Source organism: Delphinapterus leucas, chromosome 1 (genome assembly GCF_059928025.1).
Source record: "Delphinapterus leucas isolate spDelLeu-1000000601 "Yukka" chromosome 1, BTC_Dleu_Yukka2, whole genome shotgun sequence".
Taxonomy (NCBI): Eukaryota; Metazoa; Chordata; class Mammalia; order Artiodactyla; family Monodontidae; genus Delphinapterus; species Delphinapterus leucas.
This window is the reverse complement of record NC_143129.1, coordinates 80,057,211-80,080,245: the sequence shown is the minus strand read 5'-3', so window position 1 is coordinate 80,080,245 and position 23,035 is coordinate 80,057,211. Positions and strand designations below refer to the sequence as shown.

The 23,035-nt window shown below is 40.1% G+C and overlaps 1 long non-coding RNA gene across 2 annotated transcripts; it reads left to right on the top strand.

The window, feature by feature from the left end:
* Window positions 1-255: 255 nt before the first annotated feature.
* Window positions 256-15,935, top strand: LOC149750618 (uncharacterized). 2 transcript variants are annotated; one of them, XR_016393846.1, is made up of 4 exons: window positions 256-351; window positions 1,113-7,270; window positions 8,043-14,575; window positions 15,313-15,935. It is a non-coding gene; the product is annotated as an uncharacterized LOC149750618 (long non-coding RNA). The 2 variants fall into 2 exon arrangements; XR_016393847.1 differs by lacking the exons at window positions 256-351; window positions 1,113-7,270 and adding an exon at window positions 7,277-7,369.
* The last annotated feature ends 7,100 nt before the right edge of the window (window positions 15,936-23,035 follow it).

Genomic DNA, 23,035 nt, shown 5'->3' with positions numbered 1-23,035 from the left:
AGGGTCATCCTCCCCAGTCAAGGAATGGAACTTTTGACTCCAAGTTAGAGGACACTCCAAGTGCTCCCACTGCCTTAAACCACTGAAACTGAGAGCTAAGGCAGGGACTCTGTGAGTCATGAGAACATAATCCAGTGAGGAGATCCTGGAAGAGGATAGTCCCTGTTTTCAGCGTCCCTGCCAAGCCAGTTATGGATGGATTTGCATTTGGCTTAGGAAATGATTGGACCAGGCCAAGTTTGGTAGTTCCGCTTCCCCCTGGGTGGGGCAGTAAGCGCCAATAAATAGGTCCTCTGCTGCACGACAGCTATCCTCCTGCCACTCGAGTTCTGATTGACTTTGGAGAACCTGGTGAGTCTTATTCTTCATTTCAACTTTGTTCATGGACACCCAAATGTTGAGTTTATGCTGCAGTCAGCAAGCTTGATGGGTCCAACATTATGATCATGGGTATAATGCTACTTAGTGGATGAGAACTTGGAATCTGGGCACAATGTTGTATTGTATTTACTAGACTACTGATACCTAGTTTGAATTCCTCTATTGAAAAAGAAATTAACAGGAAATTGACATGAAGGGATAAAGAGCAAAGTATTTACCTTCTAGGCCTTTCTCTTGGACCTCTGCTGTGATTTCAGGGACACTTATCTTAGAAGGTGTGAGACCCTTACATTCATCCTGATTGCCCTTTGCTCTGTATGTAAGTCATCCTGTCGGGACGTCATGAGAGAAAATGTTGATACAAATTGCTTGTGAGCTTGCCCAGGATTTTAGAACATGTGAGGGCCTTTTCTGAAGATGTCGTTTTCATTAAAAAGAAAAAAAGAAAGCAGGAAAGAAAGAAACCAAAAGAGAAAACATTGCATGTTTCTTCAAAACCAAGATATTTTCTTTAGAAAAACTGTATGAGAAAAGGGAAGGTTTCTCTCTGGGCTGATGTAATGATTTTCCGAAGAGCGAGAGAGAAGTCAGAAATTCCTTAAAGGGTATTAAAGAGATTAAAGCACATACTTAGAGATTGGTGAGATAGTATCTGTTGTTATTCCACACGATTTTGCTGTTTTCTCTATAGGAATTCCTTGTTGTGAACACGGTCATATACTTTCTTTCAGATATTAAGACTCCAGAAAGATGTCTTCTCAACATCAGCAGTGCAAGCAGCCCTGCCAGCCACCACGAGTGTGCACACCAAAATGCCATGACCCTTGCCCACCTTGCAAGTGTCCAGACCCTTGCCCGCCTATAAAGTGCCCTGACCCGTGCGTGCCACAGCAGTGCAAGCAGAAATGCCCTCCTGGGGCACCGGTTCATCAGTGCTAGCAGAAGGGCCCACCCAAGAATATGTAAGAGCTTGAGCTTTTATCTTCATCTGGAAAGGATAAGGACAATCGACTCAACTAGCTCCAGAGCTCCACCTTCCTCTTCTCTTCAAAGCCTATCTTGGATACGAAAGAAGCTTCTCCACACTTCAGCCTCAATATGCGAGTGGTGCTTCCTGACAGACAGAGGTTTCTTACCTGTGAGTGCTGTACTGCTTCCCTCTGGGAGGTGCCCAAGAAAGCATCGCAGAGCCTCAGAAGGAAGAGCAGCAGCTCTCCTCCTGGGCGCCCTCTGAGGATTCTCTCGCTGTCTTCTGCGTCGATCGGTCACCTGGGCATAGGTTTCTACCAGCTGAGCAATTGTTACTTATCCTCCACGTCCTGAATAAACTACAGTTCTTTTGTGTGATGGGAAAATATTTTCTTTCTTTGCAAACCTGCTTTTAGCAATATCATATGATAATTTTGCTTGATTTCTATCCTTCTTTGATCCCGAGTTTCAGGCTTTCAGAGTCAGTGTTATCTGAATTTTGAGTCGTATCAATGATTATTTCTATACAGTTAAAAATCCAGGTTAATTTCCTAATTATTGCTTGATTCATTTAAGGAACAAGTTTTGTAACTTCTTGGGATTTCAAATGCTTTATTAAACTGGGGAAAATCACATATACAGTGCCAACTTGCTTAGCCATAAAAATTACATGAACGTGTGTCATTTAGTTGGCACAATGCCGAGCATGGAATTGGCATTTGAGAGGTGGCAGATCATCATTGTCCGTGTCATCTTCACCGTCACCACCAGCAACACCGTCACCACCGCTCCCAGGTGCTCCAAGCAGGGGAGTGGCTCTGACATACCTAGTAGAGCAAGCAAGGATATTCTTTAAACTCTATTATCCATTCATATTCTGTGTTGATTTTCTTTACCAGTTTAACTGAATTTTTAATCTGACCCCACAAAATAACCAGTTTGGGAAATTATTGGGATACTCTGTATAAAATTATAATAGTTCTGAAAACATGGGTAGTACAAAAGAAAGGGAATTCAAAGGGACATTACCAGACAAAGTGCTATCTCTTCGCCATTTGTACAACGTGCTCTTCTTACTGCAAAACTCAACGACAGCAGGGTCTTATTATGTTTTTTCACCTCGGAAATTACATTCTTGATTATTTTGACCCCACATTTGAGATACACTGGGGATTCCGATGCTTACCTTGATTTACAAAATGACTGTTACTATGCCGCTTGTTTTCCAAGTGCTTAGCTTACTGGTCCAGTAAGCTGTGAAAAGGGAGGCGTTCATTAAGCGTATCCCGTCTTGTGGTTAGAAGTAAAAGAGTCAAAGATGCCAGAACTGCAGAAGCAAACACATGCCCATGTTACTGTTCAACGCTGACCAGACTGTGACATGAGTGAAAACTCAACACTGCTATTTGGGAGTTGTCTCTACTGTAGCTACTGTTATTTGACCTGACAGAGAAATTAGTTCTTTGAGGTGGGATGCTCCGGTAACAAATCTTAAAATTGAGGCATTGGCTTCTGTGTCTGGAGGTGGTTGGAAAGGAATCAGATATTGGTAACCGTAAATGTGGTGCTACATATTATCCAATAGCAAAATGTTTGTAGTAATGGCTGATCATGGTATCTTTAGAGGCAAACCAAAGGTTGCTCATTTGTTGATTTGCCAAGGGTATTTCAGGAGACGTATGTTCAGGACAAACTTTCTGGTTGACAGGCCAGAAATGTAAAGAATGAATAGAAATATAATACAGTCCAAAAGATCAAAACCTTGTTGAATTAGAAAACTCACCGCTTGTAAGTCCTCAAGCATAAGTGATGAGATTAGAAGTGGTTTTCAACTAGAAGTTCAATTTCAGTGGACTGTTACCACAGGGAAAAGAGACAGAAGTTGTCATCTTCCCACCTGTGTGCCAGGGAGCCTCATGGTTGCTGTATTACGTTAGGGGAAAAGGCAGTAATTTAATCAGGCCAGAAAATTACTTCTACAAAAAGACCTAAGTGACATCTGTAGGACATAGAAATGATTGGGGGACTGAAATTATATCAGGTGCCTAATAAGTTTTTGAGGGAATTGAGAACTAAATAAACTATGTGCCAAAACGAAAAAGAATGATTTTCAAGATTACTAACGACGTTCCCGCGCACCTTTCCCTATTTTCCAACCTAGGAAATCAGATATGGTCTGTACAGGTGACTAAAAGGGAATATGTACTGTGAGGTGATTACAAGGACCCCAGAGAATAGAGTATAAAGGAAGCTCTCTCAGAGAATAGTATCAGATCCTGAGAGAGCCTAGGAGGAGAAGGAACACAGAGATGCTAAAACATTGTTACTGTGTTGTGTGATGCTTACTCCTTCATGCTTTCCCTCCGGGTTTATTGAGGAATAATTGACAAATGAAAGTGTACATATTTACTGTGTATAATGTGGTGACTTGACGTTTGTGTAATTTATGCAGTGATTACCAACATGGGTCACTTAGCACATAGATCACTTCATAAGTCAAAATGAAATGTGTGTATGTCTCTCTGTTGTGTGTGTGTGTGGGGGTGTGTGTGTGTGTGATGAGAATGCTTATGGTCTAATTTCTCAGCAAGATTCAAGTACACAACTGAGTGTTATTAGCTAGATCACCATGCTGTACTGTAGACTCAGAACTCATTCATTGTATGATTGCAGGCTTGTACCGTTGGCCCAAAACCTCCACCTTTGCCCGACCCCTGAAACCCGGCTGACCACCATTCTATTCTCTGTTGCTGTGACATCTGTTAGTTTGGAAACACATTCCTAAATAAACAATGGTGCAAAGAAGAAATAACAAATAAATAGAAAATAACTTGAGATGAACGTAATTGCAAAGAAAACATACAAGAATTTTCGGGATAAATGTAATGCAGCACAAAGAGAGCAACCTATGCCTGGAGATATCTATATTACAAAAGGTGATCTCAAATCGGTAGCCTAATAGACATGTATGCATGTGTGTGGGTATATGATAATTGAAAACTCGTAACACTAAATACGGCAACATATAAGCAGGGAATATTTTTGGCCGTTTAATGGACATGATCAGTTTTTAACAGCTTTATGTTTTCCCCATTATATATTCAATGATATACCTTTATTTATATAACAATGTATCATATTGTTAAAAAATATATATAAGAGTCAGTGAAGATGTGGCTGAGCTGCAAGGATAGTTTACGACCTGGTCTTCTGGCACATATCTAGCTGATGACTTTCACAGGTTTCAAGTGTCTACTCCTTTACTCCTCATTCCCCTCTTCTTCCTGCTGTCCCATTATAAAACCCCATTCCTAAGAAGCTTCCTGATTATTTGGCCAAGACAAGTTACTAGGCCAGTTCTTCCTTCTGACTGCAGGAAGAATTATGAAAGCACTATTACTAAATGCATGGGCGATATGTCAAAGAACCAAATTGGACGGTTAAGGGGTAGATATTGGCAGTGAAGATAATATGGCAGGTTGAGGGTTCTGGCACGTGAAGAAGAAGACAGAGAATAAACAGTGAACATTTTTTTCAAAGTTCTCTCTTCAAAGACCTAAAACATTGTTGCACTGAGTGGAACAAAGCAAATATATCAGATGTGCCCTAAGTTCACATTTCATCCAGATGTCAGACCTGTAGTGCTTTGCTTATCTTTCCCCTCCCAGCGTCACTCTGAATCACTTATATGTGATGCTCTGAATCTAAAATGGTACCTTATATCTAGTTTTGGTTTCACACAATTGAAACGTCGTATTCACTTATGGAATACAAGAGATTTATTTCCTGATAAAGGAATTTGAAACGCATGACAGCGGTCTAGGGAAGAGTTTGCGTAAGTTGAGACGGGGTATCCTGATTCCATTAAACATCTGTTCCCACATTCTACAGTATCATAAACCGAGAATTGCAACTCTTTTCCTAAACCAGACAGGGCCCTCGCCAACCATGTCCCATCCAAAGACTCTTCAGTGCCCATGGGGACAGCATAGAAAAGAGTAGTGTTCATATCCATGATAGAAGGGAGGAACTTAGAAAACCTGTTAACATCTAAATCACTGAAAAAGCAGAAATGAAACCTTTGATGGGCATGCTAAGGCAATGGTTCCCGAACTTCAGTTCTTTGCAAATAGCTCAGTATATTTGTTGTAATTCCACACCCCATGTGTCATATTACATTAATATGTTTGGCTTTCATTTCACTTCAAAATACCTTTGAAAGTCTTTATTTTAATTGGCCATAGGTAATCATGTACATGAAATGAGAGATGAAATATTCAAATTATATATTATAAATGTGCGTACATATATACATAGAGAAATATGCTACTGAAAGAGGGACAAGGACAGACAGAGAGAGGATAATATGTCTGGAACACGCAAAGTCTGCAGAGCTGAAACTCTGCTGCAAGTCCATTGGAGAGGGGAATATTCTTGTACCTGAGGGAGTGTCAGCCTTGTTCTATTCAGGCCATCAGTGAATTGGATGAGAACTTCCCACATTATAGAGGGCAACCGACTTAACTCAGGCTACTGATTTATATAATACTCTCATCCAAAATCATCCTTAGAGAAACACAAAGAATAATATTTGGCCAGAAAACTGGGGACCTGTGCAAGTGAATCTGACCCATAAACTAACCTTGAAACCTTCCTTCCAGCATATTGACAAATTGTATGAAGAATGTAGAGAAGGAAATATGTTCTTTTGACACATGCTCCACCATGACAAAAATGGAAAATGCAAAAAATTCCTTTAAAATATAACAAAATTCTTATTAATGATTAAGAAGTTGTACATAAAAGGCAATGAACTCCAGTGACTGCATTTTTAATCAAGTGATTTCAACTTTCTCATGAATTTACCCTAGATTTGATGTGAAACAAAATGTGTTTAAATAATTCATATGTATTAAATACATACAAAATTAGTTGCGTGAATGGCATTGCATAATAGATTGGGTTTCCCAATAATTTCAAAGCGACAGGAAGCCAGAAAATTTGAACAATCCTCTGAGATTTCTTCAAAAATTGAAGACATCCGATGAGGTCAGTTGGGAGAAATTAGATTGCGGCATGGGTTATGTCCCTTTGGGAGATATGAGCAAAAAGCTTCATTTCTGTTGTAAGTCTTGGGTCTGAGCTGCCAGCTCAGCTGAGTTATGGTAGGGGATGCTATGTGCCTAGTGAATTCCCTGTGGCACGAAGTAAAACACATTTATAAAAGTCACAGGAATCTGACTGCTGGATGTTCTTTATTTGAAGGAGCAAACAGTGAAAGGAGGACCGTAGTGGTCAACACTTTACTACACGTTTCCAAGTGTCAAGATAGGGAATCATAGGAGATGATATGCAAATATCCCTCAGACCTTTTTCGTAGACGAAACGAGACTTTGTTTAGCAAGCCATGAATCAAGCCGAAAGGAATTGTAAAAAAGACTTGAGGTAAAGACACATGTGTCACCAGGTAGCGAGGCCCATTTCAAACCAGTACGTACAACAAAATTGCCACCAGATCAAGTGCAACTAGGCAGGCAGTTTTAGAGTCGAGGATGGTGAACGATAGGAAAGGGTCATCCTCCGCAGTCAAGGAACGGAACTTTTGACTACAAGATAGGGAGCGCTCCAAGAGCTCCCACTGCCTGAAACGACTGAAACTGAGAGCTAAGGCAGGGACTCTGTGAGTCATGAGAACATAGTCCAGTGAGGAGATCCTGGAAGAGGATAGTCCCTGTTTTCAGCATCCCTGCCAAGCCAGTTATGGATGGATTTGCATTGGGGTTGGGAAATGATTGGACCAGGCCAAGTTTGGTAGTTCCGCTTCCCCCTGGGTGCGGCAGTAAGTTCCAATAAAAAGGTCTTCTGCTGCACAACGGCTATCCTCCTGCTATTCGAGTTCCTATTGAATTTGGAGATCCTGGTAAGTCTGATTCTTCATTTCAACTTTGTTCTTGGAAACCCGAAAGTTGAGTTTATGCTGGAGTCAGCAAGCTGGATGGGTCCCAAGTTATCATCATGGGTATAATTCTATTTGGTGGACGGGAAAGTGGAATGTGGGCACAATGTTGTATTGTATTTACTAGATTTCTGATACCTAGTTTGAATTCCTCTATTGAAAAAGAAATTTACATGAAATTTTGACATGAAGAGATAAAGAGCAAAGTATTTACCTTTTTCTATGCCTTTCTCTTGGACCCCTGCTGTGATTTCACAGGCATATATCTTAGAAGGTGTGAGACCCTTACACTCATCCTGATTGCCCTCTGCTCTGTATATAAGTCATCCTGTCGGGACCTCATGAGAGATAATGTTGATAGAAATTTCTTGTGAGCTTACCCATGATTTTAGAACATGTGAGGGCCTTTTCTGAAGATGTCATTTTCATAAAAAAGAAAGAAAGAATGAAAGAAGGAAACAAAGAAAGAAACCAAAAGAGAAAACTTTGCATGTTTCTTCAAAACAAAGTACTTTCTTTAGAAAAGTTGTATGGGAAAAGAGAAGGTTTTCTCTGGGCTGATGTAACGATTTTCTGAAGAGCGAGAGAGAAGTCAGAAATTCCTTAAAGGGTATTAAAGAGATTAAAGCACATACTTAGAGATTGGTGAGATAGTATCTGTTGTTATTCCACAAGATTTTGCTGTTTTCTCTATAGGAATTCCTTGTTGTGAACACGGTCATATACTTTCTTTCAGATATTAAGACTCCAGAACGATGTCTTCTCAACATCAGCAGTGCAAGCAGCCCTGCCAGCCACCACCAGTGTGCACACCAAAATGCCATGACCCTTGCCCACCTTGCAAGTGTCCAGACCCTTGCCCACCTTGCAAGTGTCCAGACCCTTGCCCACCTATAAAGTGCCCTGACCCATGCGTGCCTCAGCAGTGCAAGCAGAAATGCCCTCCTGGGGCACCTGCTCATCATTGCTAGCAGAAGTGCTCACCCAAGAATATGTAAGAGCTTGGGCTTTTATCTTCATCTGGAAAGGATAAGGACAATCGACTCAACTAGCTCCAGAGCTCCACCTTCTCCTCTTCTCTTCAAAGCCTATCATGGATACGAAAGAAGCTTCTCCACACTTCAGCCTCAATATGCGAGTGGTGCTTCCTGACAGACAGAGGTTTCTTACCTGTGAGTGCTGTACTGCTTCCCTCTGGGAGGTGCCCAAGAAAGCATCGCAGAGCCTCAGAAGGAAGAGCAGCAGCTCTCCTCCTGGGCGCCCTCTGAGGATTCTCTCGCTGTCTTCTGTGTCGGTCGGTCACCTGGGCATGGGTTTCTACCAGCTGAGCAATTGTTACTTATCCTCCACGTCCTGAATAAAATACACTTCTTTTGTGTGATGGGAAAATATTTTCTTTCTTTGCAAACCTGCTTTTAGCAATATCATATGATAATTTTGCTTGATTTCTATCCTTCTTTGATCCCCAGTTTCAGGCTTTCACAGTCAGTGTTATCTGAATTTTGAGTCGTATCAATGATTATTTCTATACAGTTAAAAATCCGGGTTATTTTCCTAATTATTGCTTGATTGATTTGAGGAACAAGTTATTTAACTTCTTGGGATATCAAATCCTTTAATAAACTCTGGGGAAAATCTCATTTACAGTTCCAACTTGCTTAGGCATAAAATTTACATGAATGTGTGTCATTCAGTTGGCACAATGCCGTGCACGTATTTGCCTTTTGAGAAGTGGCCGATCATCATTGGCCCTGTCATCATCACAGTCACCACCACCAACACCGTCACCACCACCCCCCCAGGTGCTCCGAGCAGGGGAGTGGCTCTGACATACCTCGTAGAACAAGCAAGGAGATTCTTAAACTCTATTACCCATTCATATTCTGTGTTGTTTTTCTTTTCCAATTTAACCAAATTTTTAATCTGACACCACAAAATAACCAGTTTGGGAAATTATTGGGATACTCTGTATAAAATTATAATAGTTCTGAAAACATGGGTAGTACAAAAGAAAGGGAATTTAAAGGGACCTTACCAGACAAAGTGCTACCTGTTCTCCATGTGTACAACGTGCTCTTCTTTCTGCAAAACTCAACAACCGCTGGGTCTTATTATGTTTTCTCACCTCGGAAATTACATTTTTGATTATTTTGCCCCCACCTTTGAGATACACTTTGAATTCCAATGTTTATCTTGATTTACAAAATGACTGTTGCTATGCAGCTTGTTTTCCAAGTGCTTAGCTTACTGGTCCGGTAAGCTGTGAAAAGGGATGTGTTCATTAAGCATATCCCTTCTTGTGGTTAGAAGTAAAGGATTCAAAGTTGTCAGAACTGCAGAAGCAAACAGATGCCTATGTTACTCTTCAATGCTCATCAGACTATGACATGAGTGGAAAGTCAACAGTGCTATTTGGGAGTTGTCTCTACTGTAGCTACTGTTAGTTGATCTGACATGGAAATTAGTTCTTGTAGGTGGGATGCTCCTGTAACAAATCTTAAAATTGAGGCATTGGCTTATGTGTCTGGAGGTGGTTGGAAAGTAATGTGATATTGGAAGCCATAAATGTGGTGCTACATGTTATTCCCTAGCAAAATGTTTGCAGTTATGGTTGTCCATGGTATCTTTAGAGGCAAACTAAAGGTTGCTCATTTTTTTATTTACCCAGGGTATTTCGGGAGACGTATGTTCAGGAAAAACTTTATGGTTGATAGGCCAGAAATGAAAAGAAAAGTAATACAGCCCAGAAATTCAAAAGCTTGTTGAATTAGATAACTCACTGCTTTTAAGTCCTAAAGAGTAACAGATAAGATTAGAAATGGTTTTCAACTAGAATTCCAATTTCAGTTTACTGTTACAACAGAGAAATGAGACAGAAGTTGTCATCTTTCCACCTGTGTGTCACAGAGCCTCATGGTAACTCTGTTACGTTAGGGGGAAAAACAGTAATTTAATCAGGCCAGAAAATTACTTCTACAAAAAGACTTTACTGAGATCCTTAGGACATAGAAATGATTGGAGGACTAAATTATATCAGGTGCCAAATAAGTTTTTGAAGGAATGGAGAACTAAGTCAACTATGTTCCAAAAATGAAAAAGAATGATTTTCAAAATTACTAACTACTTTCCTACCCACCTTTCCCCACTTGCCACCCTACCCAAATCAGATATGGTCAGTACAGGTGACTCATAGGGAATATCCACTCTGAGATGGGTACAAGGCCCTAAGATAATAATGGATAAATGAAGCTCTCTCAGAAAATAGTATCACATCCTAAGAGAACCAAGGAGGAGAAGGAACACAGAGATGCTCAAACATTGTTATTCTCTTGTATGATGGTTATTCCTTCATGCTTTCCCTGTGGGTTTATTGAGGAATAATTGACAAATGAAATTGTACATATTTACTGTGTATAATGTGATGACTTGACGTATGTGTACTTTATGCAGTGATTACCAACATCGGTCACTTAGCACATAGATCACTTCATCAGTAACAATGTAATGTGTGTATGTCTCTCTGCTGTGTGTGTGTGTGTGTGTGTGTGTGTGTGTGATGAGAATGCTTATGGTCTAATATCTCAGCAAGATTCAAGTACACAACTGAGTGTTATTAGCTAGATCACCATGCTGTACTGTAGACTCTGAGAACTCATTCATTGTATGATTGCAGGCCTGTACGCTTGGTCCAACATCTCCACTTTTGCCTGACCCCTCAGACCCTCTTGACCACCATTCTACTCTCTGTTGCTGTGACATCTTTTAGTTTGGAAACACATTCCTAAATAAACAATGGTGCAAAGAAGAAATAACAAATAAATAGAAAATAACTTGAGATGAACGAAAATGAAAAGAAAACATACAAGAACTTTTGGGATAAATGTAATGCAGCACAAAGAGAGCAACTTACGCCTGGAGATATCTATATTACAAAAGATGATCTCAAATCAGTAACCTGATAGACATATATGCATGCGTGTGGGTTTATGAATTTTGAAAACTTGTAACACTAAATACAGCAAAATATAAGCAGTGATTATTTTTGGCCGTTTAATAGACATGCTCATTTTTTAACAGCTTTATGTTTTCCCCATAATATATTAAATGATATAGCTACATTTTTATAACAATGTATCATATTATTTTAAAAATATATAGTAGTCAGTGAAGATGTGGCTGAGCTCAGGGAAAGTTTACATCCTGGCCTTCTGGCACATGCCCAGCTGATGAGTCTTTCCCAGTTTTCAAGTGTCTCCTCTTTCTTTCCCTCTCCTCCTCATTCTCCTCTTCTTCCTGCTGTCCCATTATAAAACCCCATTCCTAAGAAGCTTCCTTATTATTTCGGCTAGACAAGGTACTAAGCCAGTTCTTCCTTCTGACTTCAGGAAAAATTATGAAAGATATGAAAGGACTATTACTAAATGCATGGGCAATATTTCAAAACACCAAACTGGATGGTTAATGTGTAGATATTGGTAGTGGAGATAATATGGCATGTTGAGGGTTCTGGAATATTGAAGAGGAAGAGAGAGAATAAACAGTGAAATTTTTTTTTCAAATTACTGTCTTCAAAAACCTAAAATACTGTTGGAATGAGTAGAACAAACAAATATATCAGATGTGCCCTAAGTTCACATTTCAGCCAGAAGTCAGACCTGTAGTGCTTTGCTTCTCTCTCCCAGCCAAAGTCACTCTGAATCATTTATATGTGATGATCTGAGTCTTCAATGGTATCTTACATCTAGTTTTGGTTTCACACAATTGAAATCTGGTATTTTCTTATGGAACACAAGTGTATTATTTCCTGATAAAGGAATTTTACATGCACGACATCGGTCTAGGGAAAAGTTCGCGTCAGGTGAGATGGGACATCCTGTTTCCATTAAACATGTGTTCCCACATTCTACAGTATCATAAAGTGAGATTTGCAACTCTATTCCTAAACCAGACAAGGGCCTTCACCTACCATGACCCAGCACAAGACTCTTCAGTGCCGAAGGGGACAGCATAGAGAAGAGTAGTGTTCATGTCCAGTATAAAAGGGAGGAACTGTAGAAAAACTGTTGACAGCTAAATCACTGAAGAGGCAGAAAAGAAATCTTTGGAGGACATGCTAAGGCACTGGTTCCTGCACTTCAGTTATCTGATAAAAGCTCATTATATTTGTCATAATTCCACACCCCATGTGTCATATTACATTACTATGCTTGGCTTTAACTTCACTTCCTAATAACGTTGAAAATTTTTATTTTAATTGTCCATAGGTAAACATGTACATGAAATGACAGGTGAAATATTCAAATTATATATTACAATATATATGTACATATATACATACAGAAATATGTTACAGAAAGTGGGACAAGGACAGAGAGAGAGAAGGAGAGTGAGAGAATAAAATGTCTGGAACACGCAAAGTCTGCAGAACTGAAACTCTGCTGGAAGTCCCTCTGACAGGAGAATACTCTTTTACCTGGGGGATCGTCAGCCTTGTTCTATTCAGGCTTTCAGTGGATTGGATTAGAACTTCCCACTTTATAGAGGGCAACCGCCTTAACTCAGGCCACTGATTTAAACAATACTCTCATCCAAAATCATCCTTACAGGAACACACAGATAATGTTTGACCAGAAAACTAGAGACCTGTGCCAGTGAATCTGACCCATAAATTAACCATCATAGCTTCCTTCCAGCACATTGACAAATTGTATGAACAACGTAGAGCAGGAAATAAGTCTATTTGACATATGCTCCACCGTTACCAATACTGAAAATATAAAAAGTAGGTTAAAATTATAACAAAATTATTACTAATGATTAAGAAGTTGTATATGAATGGCGATGAACTTCAGTGACTCCTTTTTTTTAAAACTTAGTAATTTTTTAAATTTGTTTTTTAGCATCTTTATTGGAGTAGAATTGCTTTAAAATGGTGTGTTAGTTTCTGCTTTATAACAACGTTAATTAGCTTACATATGCGTATATCTCCATATCTCCCCCTTCTTGCATTTCCCTCTCACCCTCCATATCCCACCCCTCTAGTTGGTCACAAAGCACCGAGCTGATCTCCCTGTGCTATGCAGCTGCTTCCCACTAGCTATCTATTTTACATTTGGGAGTGTATATATGTCCATGCCACTCTCTCACTTTTTCTCAGCTTACCCTTCCCCCTCATTGAGTGCATTATTAATAAAGTGATTTCAATTTTTTATTGAATTTACCTATAGATTTGATTTGAAACAGCATGTTTTTAAATAATTTATAAATATTAAATATATATATAACATTAATTGTTTGAATGGCAATGCATATTAAATTGGGTTTTCCCAAAATTTCAAAGGCCAAGAAGCCAGAAAATTTGCACACTCCTCTGAGCTTTCCTCAAAAGTTGAAGAAATCTAAACAGGTCAGTTGGGAGAAATTAGGTAGGAGCCAGTCGTATGTCACTTTTGGGAGGTATGAGCAAAAAACTTCATTTCTGTTGTAAGTCTAGGGTCTGAGCTGCCAGCTCATCTGAGTTATGGTAGGTGATGCTACACTCCTACTGAATTCCTTGTGGCCGGAAGTGAAACCAACTTATAAATGGACCTGACTGCTGGATGTTCTTTATTTGAAGGAGCAAAGCAATGAAAGGTGGATCCTAGAGGTCACCACTTTGTTAAACTTGTCTAACTATCATGGTGGTAATTCATCTGAAATGATATGCAACCTTCCCTCAGTCCATTTTAGAAGAAGAAAGGAGACTTCCTTTAGAAACCAATGGATCAAGGGGAAATGTGTTAAAGAAGGACTTGAGGTAAAGAGAAGGATTCACCAGGTTGCCTGGCTATTTTCAAACCAGTATGTACAACAAAATTGCCACCAGTTCAAGTGCAACTAGGCAGGAAGTTTTGGAAGTCAAGGAAGGTGAAAGATAGAAATTCGTCATATTCCCCAATCAAGAAAGGGAACTTTTGACTACAAGTTAGAGAACCCCCCAAATCCTTCCACTGCCATAAACCACAAAAACTGAGAGCTAAGGCAGGGTCTCTCTGAGTGATAAGAACATATTCCAGACAGGAAGTCCTGGAGCACAACATTTACTGTTTTCAGAGTCCCTGCCAAGCCAGTTATGGATGGATTTGCATTTTGGATGGGAAGTGTTTGGACCAAGCCAGTTTGTCAGCTTCACTTCTCCCTGGGTGTGGCAGAAAGCCCCAATAATAGGTCCTCTGCTGCATGACGGCCATCCTCCTGCTACTCGGGTTCCGACTGAGTTTGCAGACACTGGTGAGCCTGATTCTTCAGTTCAACATTTTCTTGGGCTTTCAAATGTTGAGTTTATCATGGAGACAGCAAATTTGATGGGTCCAAAGTTATCAACATGGGTTTAATGCTACTTAGTGAATGGGAACTTGGAATTTGGGCACAATGGTATACTGCATTTATTAGATTTCTGATACATATTTTGAATTCCTTATTGAGAAAGAAATTAATAGGAAATTTTGACATGAAGAGATAAGGAACAATGTATTTTTCCTTTTTCTATACCTTTTTCGTGTCCCTCTGCTTGATGACATTTATCTTAGAACGTGTGAGACACTTACATTCTTCCTAATTGCCCTTTGCTCTGCACATAAGTCATCCTGTCGGGACCTCATGATAGAAAATGTTGATAGGAATTGCTTGTGAGCTTGCTCAGGATTTTAGAAATTGTGGTGGCCTTTTTTGAAGATGTTGTTTTCATTAAAAAAAAACTAAACAAAAACAGAAAACACTGCTTTTTCTTTCAAACAACGATATTTTCTTTGGAAAAGTTGTATGAGAAAAGAGAAGGTTTTCTCTGGGTTGATGAAACGATTTGCTAAAAAGCAAGAGAGAAGTCAGAAATTCATTAAAATGTGTTAAAGAGATTAAAGCACATACTTAGCGATTGGAGAGATACTATCTGTTGTTATTACGCAAGCTTTTGCTCTTCCCTCTGTAGGAAGTCCTTCTTGTGAACAGTGTCATATGCTTTCTTTCAGATTCTAAGACTCCAGAAAAATGTCTCCTCAACAGCAGCAGTGCAAGCAGCCCTGCCAACCACCACCAATGTGCCCACCTAAGTGCCCTGAGTCTTGCCCACCTAAATGCTCAGAGCTTTGCCCACCTATAAAGTGCCCTGAGCCATGCCTGCCTCAGCATTGCCAACAGAAATGTCCTTCTGTGCCACTTCTCCAACAATGCCAGCAGAAGTGCCCACCGAATAACAAGTAACAGGTTGAGCTTTTATCTGCCTCAGGAAAGGATAAGGACAATTGGCTCCCCTAGTTCCACAGCACCACCTTCATCTTCTCTTCAAAGCCTCTCGTGGATATAGAAGAAGCTTCTCCACCCTTCAGCCTGCAATATTCCTCTGGTGATTCCTGACAGCCAGAGGTTTCCTTCCTGAGGCTGGTATATCGCTTCCCTCTGGGAGGTAGCTGAAAAAGCATCACAGAACTTCAGAAGGAAGAGCAGAAACTTTCCTTCTGCTCACCAGTTGAGGATTCTCTCACTGTCTTCTGTGTCTGTTTGTCACTTGGGCAGGGGTTTCTACCAGATGAGCCATTGTTACTTATCCTCCACTTCCTGAATAAAATACAATTCTTTTGTGTGATGGTAAAAATATCTTCTTTCTTTTAAAACCTGCTTTTAGCAATATCACATTATAATTTTGATTGATTTCTCTCCTCCTTTGATCCCAAATTTCAGGCTCTCCCAATCCGTGTTATCTTAGTTTTGAGTCATATCGATGATTATTTCTATATAATTTCAAATCCATGTTATTTTCTTAATTATTGCTTATTGATTTGAGGAAAAATTATTTAACTCCTCACAATATCAGTCTCTTTACTAAAATTGGGGAAAATCATTTTCGTTGCAAACTTGACTGGGGCATAAAGATTCCACAAATGTGTGTAATTCAGTTGGCACAATGATGGACACATAATTTTTTTAGGCCGCAGGTCATCACTATCTCTGTCACCATCACCGTCACCACCAACACCATCATCACCACAACAATGTTTGCTCCAGCTGGAAAGTTGCCCAGACATAACTAGTATAGCAAACAGAAGATTCTTAAACTCTGTTACCCTTTCATAATCTGTTGCTCTTTTTCTCTTGAAATTAACTTTATTTTAAAACAATTTTTAATAAATTTTTGTCTGCGTCAGGCCTTCGTTGCAGCACGCAGGATCTTTGTTGCGGCATGAGAGATATTTCTTTTCAGCACATGCACTGTTCACTGCAGACTGTGGGCTTCTCTCTGTGGATCATGGGCTCAGTAGTTGTGGTGCTCAGGCTCAGTTGCCCCACATCATGTGGGATCTCAGTTCTCTGACCAGGGATTGAACCTGCGTCTCCTGCATTGGAATACAGATTTTTTACCACTGGACCACCATGGAAGTCCTTAATTAACCTTATTTGTAATGTGATATTGCAGATGAAGAACTTTTGGAATTAGTGGGGTATTCTGAAAAAAATTACACTAGTTCTTAAATCCTGGGTAGTACAGAAGAAAGGGAAATAAGAAAGGTCCTTAGCAGGTAAAGGGTTGCCTTCTCTCCACGGGTACAACCTGCTCTCCTTATTCCAAAAACTCATCAAAATCCAGGGTCCTACTATATTTTTTCACCTCTGAGATTACTTTTTTGATTGTTTTGAAGAACACGTTGGGGTTTACAATGTTTACTTAGATTTGTAAATTTACTGTTGCTATGCACCTTTTTTCTAAGTTCTTAACCTACTCTGAAGTAAGCTGGGAAATGAGAGATATGTTCTTTAAGAGTATCTTTTCTTGTGGTCCTAAGGTTCCACAAACAGAATAGTTAATTCAGACCACACATACACACATGCACACACACACTGATAAATATAGTATTATTTTTAAAGCGACAAAGTCTTTATATTAAATCATACTATACTTAAATATAATTAAGATTAAGAGCACCTTTCTCTTTCTACATTGTTCACTCACAAACCTAGAAGTAAAGGACTCCAAGATGACACAACTAAAGATGGGAAAAGATTCTGATATTACTGCTCAACCCTCATCAGGTTGAGGGAAAAATCAACACTGATATTTGGGAGTTGTCTCTACTGTAGCTAGTGTTATTTGATCTGATACAGAAATTAGTTCTTTGAGGTGGGGTGCTCCTGTAACATATCTTAAAATTGTGGCATTGGCTTATGTGTCTGGAGGTGGTTGGCAAGGAAACTGTATTGGAAACCATAAGTATGTTGATGCATGTTATTCAATGGTGAAACTTTTGCTATATTGATAACTTGGGAGGCAGACAAAATGCCGGTTATTTGTTGTGTTCACCAGGGTATTTCAGTGGACATATGTTCAGAAATTATTATTTAGTTTTCAGGCCAGAAATGAAAAGGAAAAAATGTAACCCCAAAATTCAAAACCTTGTTGAAGTAGAAAACCTCAACACTTGTAAGCCCTAAAGAGTAAGAGATGAGATTAAAAGTGCTTTTGAACTTTGTCTGTTGACTGTAACAACAGAGAAAGACAGAAGTTGTAGCCTTTACACATGTGTGCCATGGAGCCTCACAGTAGCTCTATTATGTTCAGAAAGAAAGAGAGCAAAATAAATCAGGGCAGAAAATTACTTCCAGGAAAGGACCTGAGTGTTGTTTCTAGGATATAGAAATGATTGGAAGAATGAAATATATCAGGTGCCTAATACGTTTTTGAGGTAATCGATAACTAAATAAAGTATGTGCCAAAACTAAAAAGACTGATTTTTCAAGAATAGAAACAACTTTCCAGCACTTCTTTCCCCACTTTCCACACTACCCACTTCAGATGTGGTCAGTACAGGTGACTTAAAAGGGAATTACCACTGTGAGTTGGATACAAGGCCCACAGAATAATGGATAAGGGATGTTCTCTCAGAGAATAGTATCAGAACCTAAGAGAGGCAAGGAGGAGAAGGAACACAGAGATTCTCAAACTTTGTTACTCTTTTATATGATGGTTATTCTTTCATCTTTTTCCCTCCACGTTTATTGAGGTCTAATTGACATATTAAGTTGTATATATTTACGGTGTATAATGTGATGATTTGACATATGTGTACTTTGTGCAATGATTAACACTATCGTGTATTTAAGACATTAATCTCTTCATTAGTAATCATTAGTGTCTGTGTGTGTGTGTGTGTGTGTAGTGAGAAAGCTTACTTTCTTAGCAGTTTCAAGTACACGACATAGTGTTATTAACTAGTGTCACTATGCTCTACATTAGATTTCCAGAGCTTATTCATCTTATAACTGAAGGCTTTTATCCTTTGCCCAACAGCTCCAGTTTTGCCCCTCCCCTTAGCCCCTGCTAACCATCATTCTACTCTCTGTTACTTTGAGTTCTATGAGTTCCACAACACATTCCTAAATAAACAATGGCTCAAAGAAGAAATAACAAGTAAAATTAGAAAATATTATATTAAAAATGATGGGGAGGGGGCTTCCCTGGTGGCGCAGTGGTTGAGAGTCCGCCTGCTGATGCAGGGGACGCAGGATCCTGCCCTGGTCTGGGAGGATCCCACATGATGCGGAGTGGCTGGGCCCGGGAGCCATGGCCTCTGAGACTGCGAGTCCGGAGCCTGTGCTCTGCAACAGGAGAGGCCACAACAGCGAGAGGCCCATGTTCCGAAAAAAAAAAAAAATGATGGGGGGGGTGTTCCGAGAAGATGACGGAAGAGTAAGATGCGGAGATCAACTTCTGACCCACAGATACATCAGAAATACATCTACACGTGGAACTGCTCCTATAGAACACCCACTGAACGCTGGCAGAAGACCTCAGACCTCCCAAAAGGCAAGAAACCCCCCACATACCTGGGTAGGGCAAAAGAAAAAGAAAAAACAGAGTCAAAGAATAGGGACGGGACCTGCACCTGTGGGAGGGAGCTGTGAAGGAGAAAAGGTGTCCACACACTAGGAAGGCCCTTCGTGGGCAGAGACTGCAGGTGGCGGAGGGAGGAAACTTCAGAGCCGCAGAGGAGAGCACAGCAACAGGAGTGCGGAGGGCAAAGCGGAGAGATTCCCGCACAGAGGATCGGTGCCGACCAGCATTCAACAGCCTGAGAGACTTGTCTGCTCAACCGCCGTGGCGGCCGGGGGCTGGGAGCTGAGGCTCGAGCTTCAGTCGGTTCACAGGGAGAGGAAAATGGTTGGCGGCGTGAACACAGCCTAAAGGGACTAGTGCACCATGGCTAGTGGGGAGGGAGTCCGGGAAAAAGTCTGGACCTGCTGAAGAGACAAGAGACGTTTTCTTCCCTCTTTGTTTCCTGGTGCGTGAGGAGAGCGGATTCAGAGCGCCACTTAAAGGAGCTCCAGAGACGGGCACGAGCCGCGGCTATTAGAGCGGACCCCAGAGATGGGCATGAGACGCTAAGGCTGCTGCTGCCGCCGCCAAGAAGCCTGTGTGCGAGCACAGGTCACTCTCCACACCTCCCTTCTGGGAAGCCTGTGCAGCCCGCCACTGTCAGGGTCCCGTGATCCAGGAACAAATTCCCCGGGAGAACGCACAGCACGCATCAGGCTGGTGCAAAGTCACGCCAGCCTCTGCCGCTGCATCTGTACCCCTCCCTCCCCCAGACCTGAGTGAGCCAGAGCCCCCAAATCAGCTGCTCCTTTAACTCCATCCTGTCTGAGTGAAGAACAGACGCCCTCAGGCGACCTACATGCAGAGGCGGGGCCAAATCCAAAGCTGAAACTCGGGAGCTGTGGGAACAAAGAAGAGAAATGGAAATTTCTCCCAGCAGCCCCAGAAGAAGCGGATTAAAGCTCAACAATCAACTTGATGTACCCTGCAACTGTGGAATACCTGAATAGACAACGAATCATCCCAAATTGAGGAGGTGGTCTTTGGGAGCAAGATATATTATTTTTTCCCTTTTCCTCTTTTTGTGAGTGTGTATGTGTATGCTTCTGTGTGAGATTTTGTCTGTATAGCTTTGCTTTCACCATTTGTCCTAGGGTTCTATCCATCCGGTTTTTTTTTCTTTTATTTTTCTTTTTTGTTTGTTTGTTTTTACTTTTTAAAATTTTTTCGTAAAAATTATTTTTTATTTTAATAACATTAATGTATTTTATCTTGCTTTATTTTATTTTATCCTCTTTCTTGCTTGCTTTCTATGTTTTCTCCCTTGGATTCTGAGCCGTGTGGATGAAAGGCTCTTGGTGCTGAAGCCAGGAGTCAGTGCTGTGCCTCTGAGGTGGGAGAGCCAAATTCAGGACACTGGTCCACAAGAGATGTCCCAGGTCCATGTAATATCAAATGGCAAAAATCTCCCAGAGATCTCCATCTCAACCCAAGACCCAGCTTCATTCAATGACCAGCAAGCTACAGTGCTGGACACCTTATGCCAAACAACTGGAAAGACAGGAACACAGCCCTATCCATGAGCAGAGAGGGACACCCTATGACAAAAAACTAGCAAGACAAGAACACAACCCCAACCATTAGCAGAGAGGCTGCCTAAAATCATAATTAGGCCACAGACACCCCCAAAAAACACCACCAGAAATAGACCTGCCCACCAGGAAGACAAGATCCAGCCTCATCCACCAGAAAACAGGCAATAGACCCCTCAAAAATGAAGCCTACACAACCCACTTAACAAAATTTAGGCACTGGGACTGACACCAAAAACAACGGGAACTATGAACTTGCAGCCTGAGAAAAGGAAACCCCAAACACACTAAGTTAAGCCAAATGAAAAGACAGAGAAACAAACAGCAGATGAAAGAGCAAGTTAATAACCCAGCAGACCTAACAAATGAAGAGGAAATAGACACTCTACCTGAAAAAGAATTCAGAATAATGATGGTAAAGATGATCCAAAATCTTGGAAATAGAATAGAGAAAATGCAAGAAACATTTAACAAGGGCATAGAAGAACTAAAGAGGAAACAAGCAACGATGAACAACACAATAAATGAAATTTAAAATACTCTAAAAGGGATCAATAGCAGAATAACTGAGGCAGAAGAACGGATAAGTGATCTGGAAGATAAACTAGTGGAAATAACTACTGCAGAGCAGAATAAATAAAAAAGAATGCAAAGAACTGAGAACAGTCTCCGAGACCTCTGGGACATTAAATGCACCAACATTCGAATCATAGAGGTCCCAGAAGAAGAAGAGAAAAGGAAGGGCCTGAGAAAATATTTGAAGAGATGATACTTGAAAACTTCCCTGATATGGGAAAGGAAATAGTTAATCAAGTCCAGGAAGCACAGAGATGCCCATACAGGATAAATCCAAGGAGAAACATGCTAAGACATATAATAATCAAACTATCAAAAATTAAATACAAAGAAAACATATTAAAAGCAGCAAGAGAAAAACAACAAATAACACTCAAGGGAATCCCCATAAGGTTAACAGCTGATCTTTCAGCAGAAACTCTGCAAACCATAAGGGAGTGGCAGAATATAATTAAAGTGATGAAGGAAATAAACCTACAACAAAGATTACTCTACTGAGCAACGATCTCATTCAGCTTTGATGGAGAAATTAAAACCTTTACAGACAAGCAAAAGCTGAGAGAATTCAGCACCAACAAACCAGCTTTACAACAAATGCTAAGGGAATTTCTCGAGGCAAGAAACACAAGAGAAGGAAAAGACCTACAATAACAAACCCAAAACAATTAAGGAAATGGGAATAGGAACATACATATCGATAATTACCTCAAACACAAATCGTTTAAATGCTCCCACCAATAGACACAGACTGGCTAAATGGATACAGAAACAAGACCCATATGTATGCTGTCTAAAAGAGACCCACTTCAGACCTAGGGAAGCATACAGACTAAAAGTGAGGGGGTAGAAAAAGATATTCCATGCAAATGGAAATCAAAAGAAATCTGGAGTAGCAATGCTCATATCAGACAAAAGAGATTTTAAAATAAAAACTATTATAAGAGACAAAGAAGGACACTACATAATGATCAAGGGATTCATCCAAGAAGAAGATATAACAATTGTAAATATTTATTCACTCAATATAGGGGAACTTCAATACATAAGGCAAATACTAACAGCCAGAAAAGGGGATATCAACAGTAACACAATCATAGTAAGGGACTTTAACAGCACACTTTCACCAGTAGACAGATCATCCAAAATGAAAATAAATAAGGAAACACAAGCTTTAAATAATACATTAAACAAGATGGACTTAATTGATATTTATAGGACATTCCATCCAAAAACAACACAATACATATTTTTCTCAAGTGCTCATGGAACATTCTCCAGGATAGATCATATCTTGGGTCACAAATCAAGCCTTGGTAAATTTAAGAAAATTGAAATCGTATCAAGTATCTTTTCTGACCACAATGCTATGAGACTAGATATCAATTACAGGAAAAGAACTTTGAAAAATACAAACACATCGAAGCTAAACAATACACTACTTAATAACGAAGTGATCACTCAAGAAAACAAGGAGGATATCAAAAAATACCTAGAAACAAATGACAATGGAGACATGACGACCCAAAACCTATGGGATGCAGCAAAAGCAGTTCTAAGAGAGAAGTTTATAGCAATACATTCTATATTAAGAAACAGGAAACATCTCAAACAAACAACCTAACGTTGCACCTAAAGCAATTAGAGAAAGAAGAACAAAAAGTCCCCAAAGTTAGCAGAAGGGAAGAAATCATAAAGATCAGATCAGAAATAAATGAAAAA